This window comes from Trematomus bernacchii, unplaced genomic scaffold (genome assembly GCF_902827165.1).
Source record: "Trematomus bernacchii unplaced genomic scaffold, fTreBer1.1, whole genome shotgun sequence".
Classification (NCBI taxonomy): domain Eukaryota; kingdom Metazoa; phylum Chordata; class Actinopteri; order Perciformes; family Nototheniidae; genus Trematomus; species Trematomus bernacchii.
Genome location: NW_022987801.1, coordinates 2,852,181 through 2,865,095, shown reverse-complemented (window position 1 = coordinate 2,865,095; position 12,915 = coordinate 2,852,181). Strand labels below are relative to the sequence as shown.

Here is a 12,915-nt window from a genome sequence, read left to right as displayed (position 1 = left end):
CTATACACTTTGAAAAAATGCGAGGAGCCAGGGAACATCCGAACGGCAGACGATTGTCTGGTCTGATATTTCCCTGAAAAGAGAAACGCAGGAATTTCCTGAGTTTCGGGATGATGATAGGCTACATGGAAGTATATGTGCTTCCGGTTTATGGAAGTGAACCAGTCGTCCTGGTGAACACATTCCAGCACCTGTTTGATCGTCAGCATGGGAATACTGACAGATCAAGGATGGGTCTCACTCCCCCGTTGGAGAGGCTTCTCTGTGATATGCTGTAATGGTCGTCATGACCGTGCTCTGTAGGAGGCATATCTGGGACAGAGGAATGCCGCGAGCTATGCAGTTTATAAACCAATAGGTTAAAACAGCAGGCTTCTGCAGCGAATGACCCACCTCTGGAGTCTCCTCCTGTGGGGGAGACCCATGGGGATCACCGCGTGACCAGCTGACGCCAATGCCGAGCAGCTGCGTCACGGAGAGGGCTGTGCGGGTTTAGACACGCCGGAGGAGATCTCGCTGCAGTTCCTCCACTCGCTGCCGCAAGAGCCGCGCTCTGCTGGCTGAGTTTAATTCCACTCCCAGATAAATTAATGTCTGAGAGGGGAGAGGGCAGCTCTTCTCCAAATTCATTATGAAACCCAGGCTTTGACAGACCCTCTGCTGATCAGCCTGCTCATCCATCTGTCCATCAGACACACGCGCTACCACTCTGAGAAACACTCTGAGAGCGGGCGCACATGCTCGAGATGTGTTGTGGTCGTCATGGCGACGAGCCACATCAGAGCCCTCGCCGCCGCAGCCCGTGAGGCAAACCAAGGTGGGCCTGGAGCAAAAGGGCTGTGAGGGAGCCTCCACACGCTGCGTTTCACTCCGGCTCTCATCATGAGGCGTGTACACGCTCAGGGGATGAGTGGAGGTGTGTGCCGTGACGTCCACATGAGGCGTCATAACTGCGCTCATGGGCTTATTATGTGTGGAGGAGACATATCTCGGACAGAGGAATGCCGCGAGCTCTGCGGTTCATTAACCGATAGGTTAAAACCAGCAGGCTTCTGCAGCGAGCCCTGCTGTCTACTAATCAACAGATTGGTGGCAGCTGGCTTAATTAGCGAACTCTGCAGTTTATTAACCGATAGATTAAAAACTGCAGGCTCTTACACAGAGTGGGGGGTGAGAAAACACTTGATACTGATGACTCAGACAAAAAGTTGGAAAATGAACTCTCCTTTTATTTTCCACACAACCCCAACACGTCAAAAACGTCTCTGCTTCCTCGGAGGCTCTGGTGGAGCAGACCAAGAGCGGGAGTGCCTCGCTCCCCGTTGACCCACCGCTGGAAGACCCCTTTGTCTCTGGGGTGGCGGGGGAGCGGAGACGTGGGACGGAGCCCGTGCAGCCGCTGAAGGACCCTGACGCCGCGGCTGTGGGCGTCTCTCCGCCTGCCGCTGTGGCCGGGTCGGACGCTGCGGCTGCTGCGGGCGTTGATGCCGCTGTGGCCAGCTGACGTGCTGGCGGATGTCGTCCGCCTGTTCTGCAGCCGACTTCATGGACTCCACCATGGCGTGGAACTGGGGTCCGAACAGCCCGTCCGGGCTGATTGGAGCGTCCAGAAGCACCTTCCTGGCCGTCTCCGTAAGTGACGCCTGCTGCAGCCAGAGGTGGCGCTGAATCGGCGTCACCCACGCGGCGATCCTCGCCTGGGAGACAGCGACGGACGCGCACAGTGTGAGCGCCGTGCTGGCCGCCTTGCCGATCTCCTCCGCTTCATCAGCGGCCAAGGTGGTGGACCGCTCCACCAGCGTCACCACCGAGTTTGAGAGCAGCGCGATGTTGTTCGCCGCCGCCGACGCCTGAAAGGCACACTGGTGCACCCGGTCGGCCTGGCGGGCGACATACTGGTCCCTGGGGGAGGCCAACGTAGGGCGCCGTCCGACGACCACGTTGGCCTGTCTCACCCCAAAAAACGCCGTCAGGCTCGGCTCCAAAGAAGGGGTGGCTGGGAAACCAGCATCTGTGAACCCCTCCACCTTGGTGAGGGGAACAAATGTGGCCACCGGAGCCTTCAGGGTCCTCGGGTTCGCCGCCGCCCCCTCCTGGTACCTCCTGATGGCGGGGAAGCGTGGCCAGACCGGGTCACTCCTGACCGTCTGCACCCGCGAAAAAACTCCGGCCATATCGTCCGGAGCACACCTCTCCTGAGCTGGGAGAACGGGGAGACCTCTGCAGGCGGCCGCCTTGCATATGATCTCCGGTAGTTCCCCCAGGATGCCACCTATCACCGGCAGCGCCGTGGTGACGGAGAAGGGGACCGCATGCTCGTCCGCCAAGCCGGCACCCTGCTCCGACTCTGTCTCCCCCGTCCGGGGGAGAGGAGGGAGGGGAGAACCGTACGGTGAACCGTGGAGGGAGGCGGGGTAGGAGTCGTCCGACACCTGCCCGGCACTCGGCTCCAGGGACATGAGGCCGCCGTCCACGGGCTCGAAAGCCTGGACGGGCCAATCGTCCTCCTCGGCCGCAGCAGCGAGAGCGTCCGCTCTTCGCTTCCTGTCGTCCGAGGGGAGACGGGCACAGTGTGTGCATGCGACCTGCTGGCTTAGAGCCGCGTATGCGTGCTCTGGCCCCAGGCAGGATTCGCACATCGTGTGCTGGTCGTAACCCATAATATATCCAGAGCCACATGAGGGACAATCTCTCACACAATTGCTGCTCATGATTGCTCTGTTAATGAAAGTGTCTCTTGTGCTTCAGTAACGGGGTGCTGAAGAAAAAGAGGGAGCAGATTGTCGGGCCTCCTTCCTATTTATACCGGAAGGGAGCCCGAGGGTGGGGCCCACCTTGCGGGCGGGCGTGGACTACAAGTGTTTCAGTGCTGCGCGGGTGCGCAGGGGGATTACCCAATAGCGATAGCCTTAGAGGGCGAAGCCATATACGAAATAGAACGTGCCAGTTGACGTGTTCAGGGGCAAGGTTCTAGGAAACCAGTAACAACAATATAACTGTTACACATCATCATTTGCTGTACGTCCTTGTTTCCACAAAAATTGAAGACATGAGCTAAAGCTTTAAAAACTGGCGCACATTTAGCTTCCACAGGTTTCATTTGAGGCAACTTCTACTTCTCTGTATTCTAGGCAAACAAACTTCTTGAATCAAAGAGCAAATTAAGGAGGGTGGGGGCAGAGATCCATGCCAAGCCCCTTTTAGCAGGGTAGCATGTCTCTGTGGCGCAATTGGTTAGCGCGTTCGGCTGTTAACCGAAAGGTTGTTGGTTCAAGTCCAACCAGGGACGTTCTTCTTTTTGAATAAACATGCAAGGGAACAAGCCAGTGTGTACAACCGCAATTTGATTGAATAACATGCCAGTTGACGTGTTCAGGGGCAAGGTTCTAGGAAACCAGTAACAACAATATAACTGTTACATATCATCATTTGCTGTACGTCCTTGTTTCCACAAAAATTGAAGACATGAGCTAAAGCTTTAAAAACTGGCGTTCAACACGATCCAGCCTCGGCTACTGAGTGACAAGCTGCAGGCTATGAGGGTAAACTCGTCCACCATCTCCTAGATTACCAACTACCTCACGGACAGACCACAGTACGTCCGGCTGGGCAGTGTGCTGTCTGATGTGGTGGTTGGTAGTATTGGAGCCCCACAGGGGACTGTGCTGTCTCCTTTCCTGTTCACCTTATACACCTCTGACTTTCAATACAACTCAGAGTCATGCCACCTGCAGAAGTTTTCGGATGACCCTGCAGTGGTAGGGTGTATAAGGGATGGACGGGAGGAGGAGTACAGAGCGTTGGTGGGTGATTTTGTTGAGTGGACTGGAAGAAATCATCTGCTTCTGAATGTGGCCAAGACCAGAGAGATGGTCATTGATTTCAGGAGGAAGAGGACATCTCCTCCTCTGTCCCTGTGCATTCTAGGAGAGGATGTGGCAGTTGTGGAGGTCTACAAGTACCTGGGAGTGCACTTAGACAATGGGCTGAACTGGAGGATCAACACTCACGCTGTGTACAAGAAGGGGATGAGCCGACTCTATTTTCTGAGGAAGCTGAGATCCTTCAACGTATGCAGTAAGATGCTGGAGATCTTCTATCAGTCTGTTGTGGCTAGTGCACTCTTCTTTGCTGCGGTCTGCTGGGGGGGCAGCATCAGAGCCGGTGACACCAGCAGGATCAATAAACTGATCAGGAAAGCTGGGTCAGTCATCGGCATCAAGCTGGACCCCTTTGAAGCTGTGGTGGAGAGGAGGACACTGAACAGGCTGTTGTCCATCATGGATAACCCCACCCATCCTCTCCACCTCCAGCTGGACAGTCAACGGAGCTCCTTCTCCAACAGACTGCTGCAGCTCCCCTGTCACAAGGACCGATACAGGAAAACATTCCTGCCCACTGCAATAACACTGTACAATAAATCACCTCTGGCTGGATGAGAACTCTCTGCTCCATAGTTTCTCTTGAAATAAAACCACGTTGTACATTTTACTCATACATAATCTGTTTCATATTTAATACTCCATATTCCATATATTTTGAATATATATATATATTTGTATATATATATATAATATCTGCATGTATATTTTCTATTTCGACATGTATATTTTATATTTTATTTTATTTTTCTTTCTATTCTTGTATATTTTGTAGTTTTATTTTATTGTAAAATGCCTTTTATGCTGCTGTAACAACAACAATTTCCCAATTTGGGATCAATAAAGTACGATCTATCTATCTATCTATTTGAGGCAACTTCTACTTTTCTGCATTTGAAAGCGGGTGGGGGCTGAGATCCATATGACTCCCCTTTCAGCAGAATAGCATGTCTCTGTGGCGCAATTGGTTAGCGCGTTCGGCTGTTAACCGAAAGGTTGTTGGTTCAAGTCCAACCAGGGACGATCTTCTTTTTGAATAAACATGCAAGGGAACAAGCCAGTGTGTACAACCGCAATTTGATTGAATAACATGCCAGTTGACGTGTTCAGGGGCAAGGTTCTAGGAAACCAGTAACAACAATATAACTGTTACATATCATCATTTGCTGTACGTCCTTGTTTCCACAAAAATTGAAGACATGAGCTAAAGCTTTAAAAACTGGCGTTCAACACGATCCAGCCTCGGCTACTGAGTGACAAGCTGCAGGCTATGAGGGTAAACTCGTCCACCATCTCCTAGATTACCAACTACCTCACGGACAGACCACAGTACGTCCGGCTGGGCAGTGTGCTGTCTGATGTGGTGGTTGGTAGTATTGGAGCCCCACAGGGGACTGTGCTGTCTCCTTTCCTGTTCACCTTATACACCTCTGACTTTCAATACAACTCAGAGTCATGCCACCTGCAGAAGTTTTCGGATGACCCTGCAGTGGTAGGGTGTATAAGGGATGGACGGGAGGAGGAGTACAGAGCGTTGGTGGGTGATTTTGTTGAGTGGACTGGAAGAAATCATCTGCTTCTGAATGTGGCCAAGACCAGAGAGATGGTCATTGATTTCAGGAGGAAGAGGACATCTCCTCCTCTGTCCCTGTGCATTCTAGGAGAGGATGTGGCAGTTGTGGAGGTCTACAAGTACCTGGGAGTGCACTTAGACAATGGGCTGAACTGGAGGATCAACACTCACGCTGTGTACAAGAAGGGGATGAGCCGACTCTATTTTCTGAGGAAGCTGAGATCCTTCAACGTATGCAGTAAGATGCTGGAGATCTTCTATCAGTCTGTTGTGGCTAGTGCACTCTTCTTTGCTGCGGTCTGCTGGGGGGGCAGCATCAGAGCCGGTGACACCAGCAGGATCAATAAACTGATCAGGAAAGCTGGGTCAGTCATCGGCATCAAGCTGGACCCCTTTGAAGCTGTGGTGGAGAGGAGGACACTGAACAGGCTGTTGTCCATCATGGATAACCCCACCCATCCTCTCCACCTCCAGCTGGACAGTCAACGGAGCTCCTTCTCCAACAGACTGCTGCAGCTCCCCTGTCACAAGGACCGATACAGGAAAACATTCCTGCCCACTGCAATAACACTGTACAATAAATCACCTCTGGCTGGATGAGAACTCTCTGCTCCATAGTTTCTCTTGAAATAAAACCACGTTGTACATTTTACTCATACATAATCTGTTTCATATTTAATACTCCATATTCCATATATTTTGAATATATATATATATTTGTATATATATATATAATATCTGCATGTATATTTTCTATTTCGACATGTATATTTTATATTTTATTTTATTTTTCTTTCTATTCTTGTATATTTTGTAGTTTTATTTTATTGTAAAATGCCTTTTATGCTGCTGTAACAACAACAATTTCCCAATTTGGGATCAATAAAGTACGATCTATCTATCTATCTATTTGAGGCAACTTCTACTTTTCTGCATTTGAAAGCGGGTGGGGGCTGAGATCCATATGACTCCCCTTTCAGCAGAATAGCATGTCTCTGTGGCGCAATTGGTTAGCGCGTTCGGCTGTTAACCGAAAGGTTGTTGGTTCAAGTCCAACCAGGGACGATCTTCTTTTTGAATAAACATGCAAGGGAACAAGCCAGTGTGTACAACCGCAATTTGATTGAATTACATCCGATGAGATACATTTCCAACCTGACTTGAAAAGGGCAACAACCACTTTGTAAAATACAGGGAGAGAAGGGATAAGTGGGAGAAAGCCGGAAGACGAGAGGTTTTGAGGGCAGGGCCTACTTTCATAACAGCTTTGTCAGAAACAATTGAAGCCTGTTAGATTAAAAAAATGTTTAAACATCACTGACCATAACATGGGTATTCAACTCTAAATTATTTGTCTGAAAAGAAAATGTCCGTCCCTGGGTGGGCTTGAACCGCGCGTTCGGTTAACAGCCGAACGCGCTAACCAATTGCGTCACAGAGACCGAGATGGGGCTCCAAGCAATCATTCACATTTTAGTACATGTCCTCCACAGCAAAAAGGAAGAAAAGGGACAGATACTACCTTTGTATGTGTGTTGTGTGTGTGTGTGTGTGTGTGTGTGTGTGTGTGTGTGTGTGTGTGTGTGTGTGTGTGTGTGTGTGTGTGTGTGTGTGTGTGTGTGTGTGTCAGTGTGTGACTGTGTAAGTGTGTGACTGTGTGAGTGTGTGTGTATGGCCCGGCTAGCTCAGTCGGTAGAGCATGAGACTCTTAATCTCAGGGTCGTGGGTTCGAGCCCCACGTTGGGCTCTATATTTTCATTCATATTTCCCTGTACAGATAGTCTAGTCCTTCCGTATGACGTAACTATTTAAATTAATAAATACGTTAATTCATTAATAAATACAGGAAAAACAGACTAAATAAATGTGGAAATAAATACAGGAATAAATAAATACAAGAATAAATAAATATGGAAATATCTAAAAATACATGTATTGATGGATTGATTTATCCATGCATCTATTTATTTATACTCATGTCATGTTCCGTCTTCTAAACAGATCAAGCAGAACTAATGTTTTAGTATTTTAATCTACAAATTGGAGGAAAAAAAGGTTTGCGCCCAACGTGGGGCTCGAACCCACGACCCTGAGATTAAGAGTCTCATGCTCTACCGACTGAGCTAGCCGGGCTACAAGCCACCTGTTTACCCGCATAAAAAAAGAAAAAAAACATAATGCACATGTGACACACGATCTTGACTTTTGATAGGATGATAGAAACTGAAGTCTTTTGGCTTAAGTCCTACTTGCTGAGGTTGACGTTTTCTTGTGATACCCTTTATAACCACCTAATCAGGATTTAAGAGAAAGCGGTTCGAGTATATACTATATCAGGAGAGGAAAGCTATTTCAAAAATATATTAAAGATAGTATATAATAAACATACCATCATTCATATCAAATTGTATATGGCAGATTCACAATAATACCCTGCATTATATTTGTTACTGGAAATTTGTATTTCCACATGTATATTTTCCACATGTATATATATATTTATTAACTTTTGAATGCCATTTTATTACTATTTCAGAAATATTTTGGACTGTTTATTTCTTGCATCTTAATTTTCTTATGTACATTGCCTTGTTTTTTATGCTGCTGCAACGCAAAAAAAATCCAAAATTGGGATCAATAAAGTACCTATCTTTCCATCTATAAAGTTTTTCAAGAGAGAAAAGTTGTGCGCCCAACGTGGGGCTCGAACCCACGACCCTGAGATTAAGAGTCTCATGCTCTACCGACTGAGCTAGCCGGGCTGCTGGTGTCACCAAAGCAGGTTGTGATTACAAACCTGCTAGCAACTCAGATGTAGGTTTTATCTTTTTAATTTAACGTGTTTGAGAGGGCTGAGTAGAGTACCAGCAGCCTGTGAGAAATGCCGGTACGCAAATAAAAGTCAAGATACGCCAAAGAGTAAAATGTAAAAGCTCATGTACTACTACCACTTCGAGCCCTGCAACAATCGTATATTGATTCTGATGTAGTATGCACTTATTCAGTCTTGAAGTAGCTCTCAATAATTACTAGGTAAGCACAGAGGTGTGTCAGAGTATTTGAAATGTTCACTTACTGTAAACGTTGCTGTCATCTGCTCCAAATACCGAGCAAATACCCTAACCCTGGAAAAAAAGTGATTAAAAAAGCCAACTTTAATAAAGCCAAGAAATAGATGTTATCAATCAAAAAAGTATCTTGACTTTAAAATGTTCAGAAAAGATAGCGTTCACCTGTCAGTAAGATCACCTTGCAGAGTACATGCAGAGTCCAACCACGTGCCTAGACAAACTTGCATTAGCTTTGCCTACGGGTTTAAGTTAGCTCCATTTGATATGACTACATATTTCTCAATTCATTATTATATATAATCTTTAAAACAAATGGTGCACACAAGTTGAACTCCATTTGATATGACTACATATATCTCAATCCATTATTATATATAATCCTTAAAACAAATGGTGCACACAAGTTGAACTCATAAGAAATCAAACTGAGCCTTTTAGCCAAGGTGCTAATTAAGCACATGTTTTAAACTAGCATGCTAGTCGACAGGCTGTCTAATTAGCATTGTTGTATTAAACAACCACAGCTCAATCAGTAGCAAATATATATAACAAACTCTCATTATTTGCAGTTAACATTTCCGGTTATTAAAAATCATTCAAATGTAACTAAAATTACTTTCTTACCGTGGAAACTGTCTTGCCGTTAGCTAGCTGAAATCATTAGCATGCTAATGACTTCGGCTTGATTGGCGTTGCTGCTCGTCCACAGTTGCGCAAAAAAGATAAACAAATAAAATAACACGTTACAAAAATGCCATTACCGAACCGAAAACACACGTTAATAATAAATCCAACTTGTATGATTAAGCCAAGCGACGTTGCAAAATAATTAAGAAAAAGTTTAAAGCTCCCATGTCATGCTTTTCCGGTCATTACCCGTCCCCTTGTGTGTTATGAAGGTTTTTATGCATGTAAACGGTGTGCAGAGTCAAAACCCTCAAAGTACACCCTGTAGCGAGTAAAACTCTAACACAGAAAATACCTCCCCAAAACGCCTCGTTGGAGATACGTCACTGCCCATTTGAGTCTTCCATTTGGTTCCGGGTACGGCCTGATGTCATGCGGTACCCGGAACGAAATGGACCAATCCCGAAGAGCTATGGCCACACCCAGCTGCGCTGGCCGCACCCTCTGCCAGCCTAACATTTACTGTTGGAAGCTCTGGTTCAGTTCACAATCGATCCAGTCATGCCACTGCCAAGGACCTGTTTCCTGAAATGTGAGGAGAAATCTGAGCTGTTTGTCCTACCGACGGAAGAACCAGGACGAAGTCAGTGGTTGACATTTCTTTTTAACACTGTTCCTTCAGAGGTTCGAAGAACCGGAATTTCACAGACGAAAGCTTCCAAAACATTGCCCAGTTTGAGGCCGGATATGCACAGCATTTGAAACTGAAGGACGATGCTATTCCTAGTTTGTTTGGACCGTTTGGAGCAGGGGAAGATTCGGGTACACAACCTGTAAGTTTGCATTGTTCTTTGTGTATTTATCAAACAAGACTGTTTAAATGTGTAAACTGTGTGGGACTGCTAAGCCATTGACACAGTGCTAACTGTGCTAACTAAGTTGCTAGCGTTTCCATATATCAACTCTAATATCAGCAGATGGCCTTGCATACATGTATCTCATAGCAGGAGAATGTCTGCATTCACACACAAAATACCTATTGACAGTATACTCCGGGTGATTTGCCGTGCGGTCAGTCGCGAAACGTAATTACATTATAGCTGGCGTAGCGTGTATGCTACCGATCTAACCAACGGAGCTAGACATGGGTTTGCTCATTTGTGTTATGCTACGTTGCTAGCGTTTAAATATATCAACTACAATGTCAGCAGATGGCCTTACATGTTTGTCATGGCAGGAGAATGTCTGCAGTCACACACACCGGGTGATTTACCGTACATTGTGACAGTACATGTACATACTGCATGTATAGCTAACGAGGCTAGCTATACATGCTAGCGCAAAACAATGTATTCATGCAAGTTACAATGTATGACCGAACGTAGCAGAATACCCGTATAAGATTGCAATTATAAACACGTTATTGCTAGCCTAATATGAACCACTAGCTTTTGTTCATAGTAGTTTTATTACACTACATTATAGTTGCCGTTCCTCCAAGCTAGCGTTCATATCGTGTTAGCTACCAAAGTAAACAAGAAAGCTAGGTTAGCATATTAGCTGGCAAGCTGTTCATTAGATGGATCCACACTCCTACCACAACTACTACTAACGAATCTAAGACAACTAAGTTTCTCTAATATTTTGTGATTTGCATTTGATTTCGTCCAGCCAGATCCTGGCGGACAATACATGACGGGGACCGGACTACCACACTGAGGCCTCGTCCTAAAAAGCACCGGCTGCGCCCAGGCAAGATGTGGGGAGGAATGGATGATATATGTATATATGTATATTTATGTTCATTTTGTACATTTCTAAAAATAAAGTTTAATGGAAATACTTAGTAGGCCTATCCTTTCTTCCCTGAATTATTTGCTCCTATAACATATCATTCATATATAGCAAACCATGATTTGATTTCTCATCAAAAAGTAGTAGTTTATTACAGGTAAAAATAACTTACTCTTTGTTATGACCGGCTCGTAGGCCACAACGAACGGAAAGACAAGGAGACATACACGAGTTTACAAAACCACGGCACATTTATTGTGGTAAATGCAGAGATAGGTGGTCGAGTGGAGAGGATCACCGAGCCGCTTTGGAGAGAGACGGGCCGCCGAGTGACTCCGGGCAGCTGGGCTTAATAGCACCTCGCTGATTAGCCTCTTCAGCTCCACCCCATCGTAAGACCTGCAACACGCCTGCACAAAGGCCCTGGGGCCGTCACACTCTTTTATAACAACAGTTGTAGGTACAGTTCGGTTAGTTAGCGTATAAAATATACGGCTGTACCAACGCCATTATAAGACTGATGTTCTGAGAGCCAGCCGAAAAAAGCGGGCGGAGCCTCTCTGGTGGTTGACTAATCAGAACAGAGTGGCCGAGCTGACCAATCGGAGCACACTAGGCTCACAGGGAGGGGGGGGCAAGAGCTCCAACGAGTCGTTTAGTGGAGAGAGTGAATACTGCTGAATACACATACTTGACAGAGATGCTGTATGCGAAACCAATGTGAGTTTGGAAAATTGCACAGTATAAATCTATTTTAGTATACCTCAACAATGTAATTATGATCAGTGGAAATGGCCATGACATGGGCCCTTTAAGTGCAACACACCTTTTGCTCCGGATATTTTTTTTCTTCCCTGTCCATCCGGGAACTTTTGGGTGTGGGTGGGTCTGAATGTCTGATGCTTAATGATCTCCATCCTTCATTAAAAAGTGTGTTTTTTTTTGTTTTTTTTTGCTTATAAATTAAGTATGCCTACAACCAGAGGTGGAAGAAGTACTAATATCTTGTACCTAAGTAAAATGAGAAGTACCAGAGTGTAGGAATACCCTGTAGTAAAGGTCCTGCATTGCAAATGCTACTCAAGTAAGTACAAAAACATTGGCATCTAAATATACTTAAGTACCAAATGTTCTCATTATACAGATTGGCCCATTTTCTAATAATATAAATAAGGTGTTTGTATTATAATTGTTGATGCATTACTGTGTTTATCAAAGCTGGAAAAGGTGCAGCTAGTTTTAATGACTTTGTATACTGCAGGGTAGCTTGTGAATTTACTCCAGGTGTAACTAAAGTCTTATTTATTGGTTGAATATATCACATCATTAATCCAAATCCGTAAAGTAACTAAAGGTATTACATACATGTAATGGAGTAAAAGTACATGATTTACCTATGAATTGTAGTCGAGTAGAAGTACAAAGTAGCAGAACATACTCAAGTTAAGTAAAAGTCCCTTAAATTAGTGTTTTTATAATATATTTCTTAATGCTCTTAATGTCTTTCATTTTTGTAAAGCACTTTGAATTGCCTTGTGTTGAAATGTGCTATATAAATAAACTTGCCTTGCCTTAATTGCCTTAACATTTTACTTAAGTACAGTACATGAGAAAATGTACTTAGTTACTTTAAACCCCTGTTGAAAACGTTCACGGACTCCTTGGCCCACTTTGACAAAACTTTGGATGTAAGGGAAAGCTTTAAAAGCTAAAAGTTTGTAGAAATACAACATGATTTTAATTTCCCTCATCCAATGCACTCCCATCACCGCTAGATGGCGCCATCCAATTACAGTAAAGCACTAGTGGTTGCAGGTGGAAAGAAAGATGAGGCCAACCGCTGCATATTAACTAGGTTTAATATTCACTATTCGGTGAAACAGAACAAAAAGTAGAGAGTATAGGCTTAGACTTCTGTCTGGTGTCTTTTATATTTAAACATTTGCCAAAAAACTGTTTATAAACACAC

At 45.3% G+C, this 12,915-nt stretch overlaps 6 non-coding genes across 6 annotated transcripts; 4 read left to right on the top strand and 2 right to left on the bottom strand.

Annotated features, from left to right (window-relative positions):
- The first annotated feature begins 3,215 nt into the window (after positions 1 to 3,215).
- Positions 3,216 to 3,289, top strand: trnan-guu. Its single transcript has one exon. It is a non-coding gene; the product is annotated as a tRNA-Asn (tRNA).
- A 1,541-nt stretch (positions 3,290 to 4,830) lies between these two features.
- trnan-guu lies at positions 4,831 to 4,904 on the top strand. The gene has a single exon. It is a non-coding gene; the product is annotated as a tRNA-Asn (tRNA).
- Positions 4,905 to 6,445: 1,541 nt separating this feature from the next.
- trnan-guu lies at positions 6,446 to 6,519 on the top strand. The gene has a single exon. It is a non-coding gene; the product is annotated as a tRNA-Asn (tRNA).
- Positions 6,520 to 7,128: 609 nt separating this feature from the next.
- trnak-cuu lies at positions 7,129 to 7,201 on the top strand. The gene has a single exon. It is a non-coding gene; the product is annotated as a tRNA-Lys (tRNA).
- Positions 7,202 to 7,514: 313 nt separating this feature from the next.
- trnak-cuu lies at positions 7,515 to 7,587 on the bottom strand. The gene has a single exon. It is a non-coding gene; the product is annotated as a tRNA-Lys (tRNA).
- A 556-nt stretch (positions 7,588 to 8,143) lies between these two features.
- On the bottom strand, positions 8,144 to 8,216 carry trnak-cuu. The gene has a single exon. It is a non-coding gene; the product is annotated as a tRNA-Lys (tRNA).
- Positions 8,217 to 12,915: the final 4,699 nt, after the last annotated feature.